The sequence below is a fragment of the Jaculus jaculus genome, chromosome 4 (assembly GCF_020740685.1).
Source record: "Jaculus jaculus isolate mJacJac1 chromosome 4, mJacJac1.mat.Y.cur, whole genome shotgun sequence".
Classification (NCBI taxonomy): domain Eukaryota; kingdom Metazoa; phylum Chordata; class Mammalia; order Rodentia; family Dipodidae; genus Jaculus; species Jaculus jaculus.
In genome coordinates, this window is record NC_059105.1 from 32,798,772 (window position 1) to 32,811,448 (window position 12,677).

The following is a 12,677-nucleotide window of genomic DNA, read 5'->3' on the forward strand; positions in this document are numbered from 1 at the left end:
AATTTAAAACACATGCAGCTTTAGTGAGACAACTAAAAAAATGAAAATTGGGAAGTGATTGTGTAGCTGGAATTGCTGATTTGATAGAAACGTGTGGAATGGAATTCAAGTGTGAAAAGTTCTGGTGGTGTGGAGAATTTGAGGGATTTGGCATCAGAAAAAGTGGGATTTAGTCTTGTCTTTGTAAGTGTAAACCAAGGCGATTACTAAACTGTATTTTCCCATTTGTAATGCAGGGGTTTATAATAATGGGATTGTTATAATCAAATGACATATAGATGTGAAAGTGCTTTGTGTAGTGTCACATGCCATACAACATTCTATTCTGTGATAGGAGAGGCTTTTGTTTCAATCTGTAAACTCATATTTCTTGTTGACTTGCTTCTCTTTTATGATTCCTGTTGTTTTCTGTATAGCAGTTCCATAGTTTTTTGCTTATTCAAATGGGGCAGTTCCTCGTGCCTTAATCGGGTTACTTTGAAGATGTCTCTATTAGTTATTTAAGTTAGCAAAATTTTTTGAGCTGAATATAATGGTGCACACCTTTAATCCCGGCACTTGAGAGACCAAGATAGGAGGATCGCCGTGAGTTTGAGGCCACCCTGAGACTACTAAGTGAATTCCAAAAACTAAAAACAAACAAAATAATTAAAAGGTATATGTTCACGTTAGTTTTAACTGAACTATGAGAAACTAAACTGAAACTATGGTATGTAACACATCAACTTCTGGATAAAGACAAGAGCTACATTTTTTTAAGATACATTTTAATTAGATTTTTTTTTTTACCATATTGCAAAGCAGTGAGATTAAGAGAGAGAGAGAGAGAGAGAGAGAGAGAGAGAGAGAGAGAGAGAGAGGGAGAGAGATACTCAGAAAGGATAGGTTTGTTGGTAAAAGTGAGGAGGACTGGAAACACTTCTCTTCTGAATGTGGAAGTGTGGAAGTCTGGGTGTCTAAGTGACTCATTACAATGCACCCTCACACATTGTTAAATGAAAAATCGAGATGGGGACTTACCTAGAAAGGAAGTCCTGGACTTACCAGGCTTGATTTCCCTGGGAATCCTGCTGGTGTCTGCCACTCTGGTGGTAGAACACAGAGCAGCTTGTTGCTCTCTAAAACATGGACTCTGTCTCAGCCTGAGATGACCCTAGTGTAAATGAAGGTAAGACGGATGGACTGACGGACGGATGGGTGAGCTCTTGCACATAAAGGTCACATTGACCTTGCTAGGAGTTATTGCTGTAGGAAAGGACATCAAGGACATGTTGACGGGGATGGCTAAAGGCCGTGAAGGCATCACTGAGGGTGCTTAGGTTTACCTGCTGCTCAGGGGAGGCATTGTGCTGAAAGTGTCAAGTGCAAAGTATGTTCTCATTCTGTGTCACCTGTAATGCTGGGAGACGAGGCACATTTGGATCTTCATCTGTGAGTGTCTTCCTATCACTAGGGACATGACACAAGTGCTGTATCCACAGTGGACAGTGCCACCATGGAGTCCAATGCAAGCATGCAAGGCAGCCAGGATGGATAGCCTGCTAGGTTTTGGACAGTTCATAGACTTGGCAGTGAAGCAGGTGTGAACAAACCTGTGGTGGGCCCCAGGCCTTCTCTTCCTCCATGGGGGTCTAGCACCCCTGAAGAGCTTCACTAGTGACAATGCTCATAATGACAAAATGACAGCTCTGAGTAAGGGTCCCCCTCCCCAACCACTGAACACCCATTGCTGAAAGGAAACTCCGCCGTTTTATTATTCTTGGCTAAGAAATCAATATGACTGGGTGCCACTGGGGAGGGGGAGAGATCTAAGAGCCTCTGGAAGCTGCATGTTATGGATGAAACAAAGAGTTGGGAGTTGAGGACATTCCTGTCTTCTTGTGGTCTTTAGCAAAGAAAGGATATTAGAGGAGACAGATGGAGGTTAGGTCCAGCATATGTTAAGGGCCCCAAGAATATGGAGAATGGAATGGGAATAGAAGAGTGAGAAGACATGCAGTCAGCCTAGAAACAGATACATTAGCAAAGGAAAGTCTTAATACAGGAGTCTTAAAGATGGCCACTAGGAGCCCCGCTGGTAGTGAGGCAGGCCCTGGAAGACAGTGGAAAGTGGGGCACTGCGTGGAAGCATAGGATCTGCTGCTCTATTTGAAGGATACCTGCCCCTCAATCTGTTGACAAATTGTCTGGGTTTTCCCAAAAGGTAAATAATCTCAATTTTTATCTTGCTTCCTTTTTTAAAAAACACAGGCAGAATAAAAAATGTTAAGTATGTCAAAAACCTTGTGGGTTGGACCTGGACAGTGGCCACCAGGCATTTTAGCCTAGCAATCCTTTGGGGTTGAGTGGCTCTATCCTTCTGTATTCATTCAAAGTTTTCTTTCCAGGTTGGCTCTGAGCAGTGGTACCTGGATAGATGGACTCTAGGTGGAATCAGGATAACTCAAGCTCATGGAAGCCCTTGGCCTTGGCTCTAGTCTTCCATGAGGAAGACATGAAGAGGGACAGGAATGCTAGCTGGCCTCTCGACCCAGTTCTGGAGGGATTGAGTTGGGACATACTTTTGGCTCATCTTCCCACGTGAGCAGTTTGATTCTGGGGTCAGGAATGTGACAAAACACTTAAGTATGTGGCTGAGTTTTTGCCACCAATGTGATTTGGAGGCAAGCATGGCCATAAAATGCCTGAGATCATGAGTTGGATCAAAACTCTGTCTGGAGAGCCTTACCTTTCTCTGCAAAATTAAATATTTATGCACTTTTAAGGTTTAGTTTTGATTTTTTTAAAAGAGGATTAAAAAAAACTCAACTATTAAAAACCCTAAAATGCTTCAGAGCAAGTGGAAACACTGTTAGCTTTATTGGAAAACATTGTTTTGTTCCTTCAAAAAAATCAAACATGTCCCAAAACATTTCAAGAACTGACTGATGTTACCATCCTGGCCCAGGACCATGGAAGTTGTCTGAGCAGGGCCAATGATGTTTATATTTAGCACATGGCTTCTCAAAAGCTTTGCTATAGTGAATTAAGTCTTCTTCTCACATCAGGGGTCCTCAGTTGTGCCTTTCCCACAGAACATGAACTTGCTTCATTTTCAAAGAACTTTTTATTTTGAAATAATTACATACTCATAGGAAGTTGCAAGAACAGGTCAAAGAAACTTATATCCTTCACCTAGCTTCCCCCAATGGGGACATGTTACATAGCCATCCTAAAACTTAACTCATTTCTTTTTTTCTTTTTGGTTTTTCGAGGTAGGCTCTCGCTCTAGCCCAGGCTGACCTGGAATTCACTATGTAGTCTCAGGGTGGCCTTGAACTTGCGATGATCCTCTTATCCTCCTACCTCTGCCCTCCCGAGTGCTGGGATTAAAGGTGTGTACCACCACACCCAGCTAAATTTACTTCAGTTTGGAATACTCCCTTTCAGGAAGTATGGTGGGTATAATAGAGGAATACCTATAGAAAAGGGGCAAAGCTTTCACAGGAAAGGGGAACTATGTGCAGGAGGAAAAGGGAAGAGGGAGAAATAGCCAGGCCACCCTTGCCTCAGCCTTTCCTGTAACTCAGGTTTCTCAGCTGATAAAAATGAAAGGCTAATCACCTTCCTTCTTTGTAAATGAAAAAAGGAATAAAAGTGTTTATATGCCGATATGCTTATAATTTCAAGCAAAAGCATATGTAAGCATTTAATGATAGTTAAGGGAAAAGGAGGGGAGGTTCTTGGAAGGGGCTAAGAAAGGAAGAGTTTGACTTTTTATATCTTTTCTGTTGTGTTTAAATGCCTTTAACCTTCCTGTGTGATCATTATTTTTAATTTTTTAAAGAACAATCCAGGTAATGGAATGATGGATCAGCTATGTCTTCCTGTGCTTATGTTTTCTTAAAGACTTACATGTTAATAGATGTCACGATTCTTGAGATTAGTTACTTGGACCATTAGCAGAGCTCTATAATTACAGTCTCTGCTCTTTCAGTGAGAGCAATAAAGGGATCCCTCTACAGCCTTCTTTAGAAGGTAGGTACAGGAGCCAGAGGGGGAAGAGGTCAGCTCTCAGCTTTGCTACTGATCAGGCTGCAGTTAGACCTAGTGGTCAAGTGAGACCTCAGTCCTGTGTCCTTATCCCCAACTCCTTCTCCCCTGAGGGCTGATGCACCAGTGGGCAAGTATATGTCACACTGCTTGTCCTACCTAGGCTTCAGTGGGGCTGCTGTCTCCTGGTGCTTTGTTCATGGAAGGGAAAAGAAGACAGCTGTCCTGGGAGAGGCCAGGGGGATAAGAAATGAGTGAGCTATGCATTGTTTGTTTTGTTTTCTTTCTTTTTCCCTCGTGGGTAGCAGTGATGAAATGAGTAGACTTAGTAAAAGGAAATCTAAAAGCCAAATTTCTAGATACCCTGAAAGACACATTTCCTTATAGTAGGGGAGGCCTCTTAGGGAATCAATCACAAGGCAAGGGAAGAGGGTCCAGGGAAATACAGGGAGGGAAAAGGGTAAAAAGGAAGCAGGAGGGACAGTAGATATTAGTCTTGCTCAGGGCAAGGGGTCAAGGGAATATTGTCCTTGGCAACATGGCAGAGCATAGGGAAGAAAAGGAATGATGTGGTCAGTGTCCTTGCCTGAAAGTAAACATGGAGGGAATATTGGGAATCAAGATGAGGAACCTTAAAGGAGCAGGACAGATAGAGAGGCAAGAACACAAGATCCTTGGCTTTTTACACTTCTACTTGTCACATGACACTCGCGTGAGCTTTGTTAACTTTACATCCAATCAGTTATTCCTAGTCCAGCAGAAGTCACCTGGCCTTACCATGAGAGAATCCATCACTGGTCAACAAGGGCCAAATGTGTAAGAGTGACCATTCATTCATAATAAACTAGTGGGTACTTGAGAACAAAGAAGAGAATGTTTATCTATAATTAACTTTTTTTCTGTGCCTTAAAATATTTTTACATATTTTTCAGAGAGAGAGAAAAAAAAATGTGTATGCCAAGGTCTCTTGCCACTGCAAACGAACTCCAGATGTGTTTGCCACTTTTTGTGCACCTGGCTTTACATGGGTACTGGGGACTTGAACCTCAGCTGGCAGGCTTTGCATACAAGGGCCTTTAACTGCTTAGCCATCTCCCCAGTCCACTTTTTGTTTTCTTTAATTCATTCTCTTAACCCCTTCTTGCTGTTCTCATTCTTTCCTCCCTTTAATGGGTTAAGGTGTCTGCTAGGCACTGAGGATGTTATGACCCAGAAGGATGTTATCCCAGCTCCAGTGTAGCTTAAAATATTGAGGTGGGCCAAGAAGAAAAGTAATAATGTGAAAGACTGAGTTATCACTGGGATACAAAGAGAAGGGCCGCCAGGAACGAATGACTTAAACAGCTGCATCTGGCATACAAGGAATTTTCCTACTCATTTCTCAAAAAATATTCTTCCAGTACACAGTTAGTTACTACTCCAAAAAAAAAAAAAAAAAGTAAAATAGAATAGATATTTGAGAATTCTTGTAACCTTTCAACACCTGTACTTCATTCATTACGCGTCTTCTCTCAGGCTTGATAGCTCCCTTTCTATGTACTTGGCCAGAGTGTGCATCTTGTTGAACAGAGAAGCTGTCACTCTCCATGTTCTTTGCACCATTGGACCTTGGAAGTTATAGATTCCACCAGCTGTGGATCAGAAAGACTCAGAAAACAAAGTTCATAAATGAGCATGCGCATCTATTTTCTCTGTCATTCCCTAAACAGTACAGCATAGCACACTTACATTATACAAGGCATTAGCATCATTCTAGAGGTGACTCAAGGGTGTGTGCAGATTACATATAAATCTTAGGCAATTTTAGACAAGGGATTTGAGTAGATTTTAGTATCCAGTGAGTGTGAGGATTGTTCTAAAACCAGTCCTCCACACATATCTAGGCATGATCCTACATTGAGTAAATGTGTTGTTTAATTTTTTTTTTAACTTGAAGTTCTTTCCAAATAGATTTTCATTATTCCTTCCACTGGGTGGGTGGTAGAATGAAGTCAAGAAAAAGAAAGTTAATGAGTGACATATTAAATCATATCAGGCAAAAGGAAAGCCTAAACAATATGTTATTGAATAGCATTGACAGTCCATACATGTAAAAGCTTTAGTGGTTTATGGATCAATAGAGGTAGGTAGTTTTTTGACTATAGATGTAAGTACCCTAGTCCTTAAGCTCTGCTTCAGGACTGATTGCAAGTTTCCATTGTCCCCTGCTAGGAGTTGTAAATCAGGTTAAAAAATAGAGCAGACTGCATGTGTGTGGTTGTAGCTTTGGGACATTTCTGGGAAGAGCAATGCTTCTGTAACAGCAAATGGATTGTGTTGATGTGTGATTTGCGACAGGGAATGCGTAACCTTCTATCTGGAATCAAAAACCAGCATCCAAGAAGCTGAAGACAGCTATGACTTTACAGAGATAAGGCATACTCTTGATCCACATGATTGGAGAAGGATTTGTGGATTAAAACATATCTGAAAACTTACTGTGTTTACCTTTAATGCCACCTAATTTGCTGTATAGAGTGACCCATTACCAGCACTACTGAGGGAGAGTGGCAGGTAGCCAACACAAACCTTCATGTGAAGGCAAAAATTAGGCGCTCCATTTCACTGAGTAGTCATGAGACTTGTTGGGTGATTCTGACTTTTTTGTTGGAGGCATCTGGATTGTGTCATGTGACCTCTGGGAGAGACCGGTGATACAGCTGGGCTATGGCCCTAGGTAAACCAGAAAGGATAGAGATGCATCTCTCCTGTAGGTTTAGCAATAGCTCTGGTTTTTGTTCTGGTGAAAAAAAAAAATTGAAAATGTTTATTTTAGCTCTGGTAGGTGACCCAAGATAAACAAATGGAAAGTTCATGGCTGTGGTTTGCTTTAAAAATGTGTGACTTCAGATAAAAGAGTGGCTTGTGTGATGCATTTAAAACTTGTCTTCTGTCAGCTGCTGGGTATGATGGTTCCCTCACCTGAATGTAGGAAGCTGTCAGACACCAGCTCTTTGCCATCTCGACTTCGCTTGGTGTAGCTGTGTTTAGTCCATTACGATAAAACTTAGACTTGGGGCAGAATTTTATTTTTAAGGGAGCCTAGCAACATTGGGATCCTCTGCCATGCTTGTGCAGCCACTGCCTCCCTGGCACTGGGACTTTAACATAGCATCCTCCCTCTTGGAGCTAGCCAGTCCTCCCCCACCTTCTCTCCATCTAGGCCAGGGCAAAGCCCTCTCTTACAATACTGCAGAGTCCATAATGCTGCTCTATTGATTTTTGCAAGCCTCAGTCACAGGGGAGCGTGTGGGGGCTGGGCCCAGAGTACAGCTTGCTTCCTCTCACATTCTCCAGCCCTGGAGCTTTTTTTGTTTTTCAGTGTGGAAGCTTCAGACTAGGCCTGGATTTTCAAAGGTCAAGCATGCCTACTTAGTCTGTTCTTCATGAGGGAACCTTACCCAGTGTCCTGCTAGTTGGTTAGCACTGAACCTGAACAGTTGTAACACGGGCCCAACTCCATAACCTGATCCTCTCACTGGACATAGATGTCCCTTCCTCCCAGAACTTGTGAAAGGCCCCTAGGATCCCTAAGTGCTGTTGGCCGCCACAGTGGGATCATAAAAGTGTGTCTACAGGAATGGGAGAGGTTTCCTCTTTGCTTAGAAAGCCAGAAAAATATCCAGAGAGAGGATACAAAAGAGAAAAACATGCTCAGGCCATGAACCCTTCGTCTGCTCTCCAACAAAATTTCTTTTAAAATATATTTTTAAATACCTTATTTTTATTTATTTATTTGAGAGAGAAAGAGCGAGCGAGAGCGAGCACTCCAGGGCCTTTAGCCACTGAAAACGAACTCCAGATGTATGTGCCACTTTGTGCATCTGGCTTACGTAGGTTCTTGGAAATTGAACCTGGGTCCTTTGGCTTTGTAGGCAAGTGCCATAACTGCTAAGCAATCTCTCCAGCCCTCCAACAAAATTTTAAGGGCTTAAAAAAAATTTAAATTTATTTATTAGAGACAGAAAGAGGTGGGGGGTAGCAATGAGTGTAAGTATGGGTGTGCCAGGGCCTCCTACCATTTCAAACAAATTCCAGCTGCTTGTGTGTCACTTTTTGCATCTGTCTTTATGTGGGGAATTGCAAGTGCCTTCTAACCATTGAGCCAGCTCTCCAGCCCTGAGGGCTTTTAAGAGAAGGGCATTTCAGTATAAGAAAAAATTTTAGGAAGGAGGACAAGTTTGTTTTTCACCATTTGCTTCCAATCTTTTTTTCCTTCTTCACTCTTTCTTGGAAATTTATTTTGAAACCTTGTGCACACAGATCACCAGATCTCTGAGAAGCTAATATTACTTTTATATGATGAGAATTTCTGAACTCATTGATCTTTTCCCTGTAGCTACCAGACACCTCAGAGCAGCTATTGATTGTGCCAAACACAGTGATTAACCCTAAAGATGTTTAAAACTTCTGTGGATTTGTCATGGCTCTTGCTTGATGTGTTATGTGTCCATCTCTGCAGATCTCTTATTCTTTATTTTTATTTTTATTTATTTATTTGAGAGCGGCAGATAGAGAGAAAGAGGGAGAGAGGGAAAGAGAGAGAGAGGGAGGGAGAATGGGCATGCCAGGGCCTCTAGCCACTTCAAACAAACTCCAGATGTGTGTGCCACCTTGTGCATCTGGCTAATGTGGGTCCTGGGGAATCGAACCTTGAACCAGTGTGCTTAAGCTTCACAGGCAAGCACTTAACTGCTAAGCCATCTCTCCAGCCCGAGATCTCTTATTCTTGAGAACTGGGCAAGATACACTGATCAGAAACTTCCAAATTGCTGCTGCTTCTTCATTTCCTTTATTTGAGTCTCTTTTCAAGCAGGGTATTTCCTAGACAATGGTGGGAAGTAGCTCTAGTCTCCCCAGTTGGTAGCTACTTTAAAGAGTCAGAGTTCCGCAATTAGTTCACACCATCATTTGGGTACACAGAGAAGAAGAACTGTACAAATCTACCTGTCTCTCTCGACACCCCTCCATTTGGAACATAAGTCAAAATTTTACACCCAAGGGCCATTTCCATGTCTCATACACTCTAGCCTTTCATATTACCAGTATTTAAAAGAATTGGTAACCCTCTGGATTTGAGGTTTCTTTCAGGAAAGTGTTAACTGGGCCTTCATCTGCCACATGCCCGTGAGTGTCTTCTTTTAGACCATGCTGTTCAGCTTACCACATTCCGCACCTCCCCCTGATATCATGAACTCGTTGCTAATACATATCGTTTTCCTGGCCCCCATGTGGAACTGAGCTTGTTGACTTTAAGGAAGAGTCTTAATGTCTATGGAAAACTCCATGCACAGAAATAAGACCATCTGTCCCAGTACAAGTGGCCTTATATCGGAGTTTGTTTGTGAGACTGAGCCAAAACTGCAGTCCAGAATCTGTAAATGAGATTCCTGGAAACATGGCACTTTTATATGTACAGGGATCAGAGTCATAAATCCCATCTCCTTTGTGCCTCACTTCCTGTAGACAAGCAAGATTTGGTCATAAGAAGTTTATTATATTCACAGTGAGAGGATTTTCATGGTATTGAAGGGGATTGTGTATATCTAGTCCCTTTTATTAACACCTTTGGTTTCTTGGTAAAGAAACTAAGGAATAAAGATGAGGGGACTTACTGAAGGACACACAGTTAATTAAGTCAAAGGAGCTGAGAAAAGTCCTCTTGACTTTGGTCTGTGTTCTGTCCATGACTTCATATTGACCTTGATTTTACATACTTATAGGAAGTCCCCAGATTGGAAGACTTTGTTAATCAGGTCTGCCCATGCTTCCCTAACTAAAAAAGATATAAATTATCTCATTTTTAGCAAAGCTGATCTTTCATGACCATCCATTTCTGAATCATAGTCAACTTCTTTATCCAGCCATTCCTTCTTCCTTTTAGTCTGTTACTACCAGATGATTATAGATAAACCACTTTAAAATTAATGTTTAAATTTCGGGTAGGAAGCAAGCCAAGTTTAAATTTTGCCCTTGAGCAAACTTTTGCAGTTGATATTTGATGGGTATTCTCGGTAAAGGAGGAGATTGGCAGTCGGGAGTGCTGTATTGAAACGGGAGGCTTGGTGGCCATCTACTTCCCGTTGTCCCCATTCTCCTTCTTTTGATGCTGCAGATCTTCCTGCTAACACTCTTTTCTATTTGACTCTTGGAAAAAAATAGATGAGTGATTAATAATAACTGGTGTCAAAAAATGAGTCAAGAACCACCGTTCTGAAGGGCACCATGAGGAAAAATGTTGAATCTCATTTATTTAAAATTTTATATTTATTAAAATTAGGAAATATTTTTAAGTGTTAGATGACAGGTTCAAATTCCTTATTTAGTATGGATTTGAGTTTGCATCTATTAAGGATTGGTAGAATAAGACCTTCAGTATTTACAATTTTTTGTCAATTTTTATCTTAAAAATGACACTACTTTGATTTCATCTCAATGAATTACACTTGATGTTGATTGAGTGGAATGACTGAAATCCTATTTGCTTTTAATAATTTCACCAAAGTATGGAATAAATGCAGAAGACTTAGAAATCTCACAATAAAAAGTGTTGTCAAAATCAAGGCCATTCATCCCAATCTCATCAGGAGAAATGACATCGAGAAATGTAGCCAAACAGCCTGTGAAATGAAGTCTGGGATCTGGTGCAGTTTCTAATTTTGAAGGTCCTAAAATACCATCAAAAATCCCTATTTCTTCAAGATCCCTAAGGGATGATGATGATTCATTGAATTTTTTGAATGCTTTGTGAACTTAGGTGAAAGGTCCAAGATTGGATCAGAAAAACAGATCATTAGCTATTAAGTATTAAGAACTTTTTGTTTTTGTTTCTGGTCTTATTGTGGCTATAGAGCTGAAAACCCCAGTATTCTTCATGGGTTGAGTTCCATGCACATAGGCATTGTAATCCTTGCTGTCTGTAGGGGCTGACAGGAGGGTCCCAGATATGAGGCTCTATGACAATATTAATGAGTGTTTTAGATGCTGTTTACAAAATAAATCCTGAAGCCTCCATCATTTGATGTGGATTGGATCGGAAAACTCCTGGTTTCACCTGAGTGTTCTAGTTACAACTCTTCTGTTTCTGTCAGCCTGTTTATAGGGAGGAGGTGGAGAGGAAGGTTTCTATAGATTTTTGATTCAGTAAATCACAGGTTGCAATCTCACGGTTTCCTTTAAAAACTTTGCAGATAAAACATCTCCTACCTAAGCAAAAGTGACCCATTTCATTCACACAGTCACTAGCAAATCATGATAGCATGGTTATCAGTTCATTTTCTTTTCCCAAAAAAAGCACATCAGAGGAAGGACTCAGGTTATTGAAGATCCAACCAAATAGGCCCAAACTTTATGGCCATCACATACAGGCATAGGTACAAACATTAAAATATCCCCTTAATTAAGGCAGTGGCTCTGCTGGGGCTTACATTCCAGGATTCTCAGTAGAGAAAACATGTTTTCTTTATAGGGGAGTTTTATTAGCAGCAATGTTTCGGTATGTGGTTCAGGTTAATTAATGATGTAGTCACACTGGTGCCTTGCCATGAATTTTATTCCAGTAAGTAAGGCACTAGAAAATCACATTGGCATATCTTGTTATGCCAAAAAAGAATCCTTCATTTGGACCATTACAATACATTTCCGTGTGGTCTGTCAACAACATAATTTAAGAGTTTTTAATGTGGACATGGTCTGAGACTAAGAATTAATTCATTTTCAACTATCTGTGGCCTGAGCATGGCTTCAGTGAGCATGTGTGATTCTGAAGTATTTTATCGGCTGAGATGATTGAGACCTTAAGGCTCAGATCACCCACAGATTCCAGTAGAGCTGGCCTTCATTGTATGAGTGTTGTACTAAGGACCACCTTTTGCCCCATGGGAGTTTTTCCGTTATTAATTTTTATCATGGTAATGTTTTAAAACTTAATTTGGGTTGTGCATATGTAGCAACCTTCCTTGGAGGTTGAAACAACAAAGCCACTGGATTGGAAATTAGATTTTCCCCCTTATGCTGCTAATGTAGTTCTCATCCCACTGGGATTTCCCCTTTGCATGGGCTGATAATTTCTTTGAAACTGTATGGAAATTGGTTCAGACAGGAACAAAGGGGTGAGGGGATGGCAGTGATGATTCAAATTAGTGTCTCTTCTTCAATGAAAGTGTGTGTCATCTGATATCAGTCAAGCCACCTAAGGTTAAGTGAGGTGCCAGAGTGACTGGAATCCCAACTTCAGGGTCTCAGCACTTGAGTCTTTCCTGTCAAGTTGGGTTGAATTGTTAATTTGAAATCTGCAACATCACAATGTGCTTAAGAAATGGGTCAAGCCCAATTTTATTTTTCTTTACATAATGGAACACCATATCTTCTTTTCTCCTTCATTTTCCCCCTCAGTCAGCATGTGAAAGATTCATAGTGCCTAACATCATGAATTACAGAGGGAACAGCTTTGTGACTCTGAGAACAATGACGGCTTCAGAGAAAGGCATCGGAAATACATGAAAAAGAATATACATTTATTGTCAATGGTGTGTGTGCAAACACATACACACATTCACAGGAGTCCCATACAGCTACGATTCAATATTTTCACCTACAGCTCTTGC

General features: G+C 41.0%; 1 protein-coding gene across 2 annotated transcripts in view; it reads left to right on the forward strand.

Moving 5' to 3' along the window:
• Klf7 (Kruppel like factor 7) overlaps positions 1-12,677 on the forward strand; it is an 82,929-nt gene that overhangs the window by 15,885 nt on the left and 54,367 nt on the right. The gene's annotated exons all lie outside the window — the stretch shown is intronic.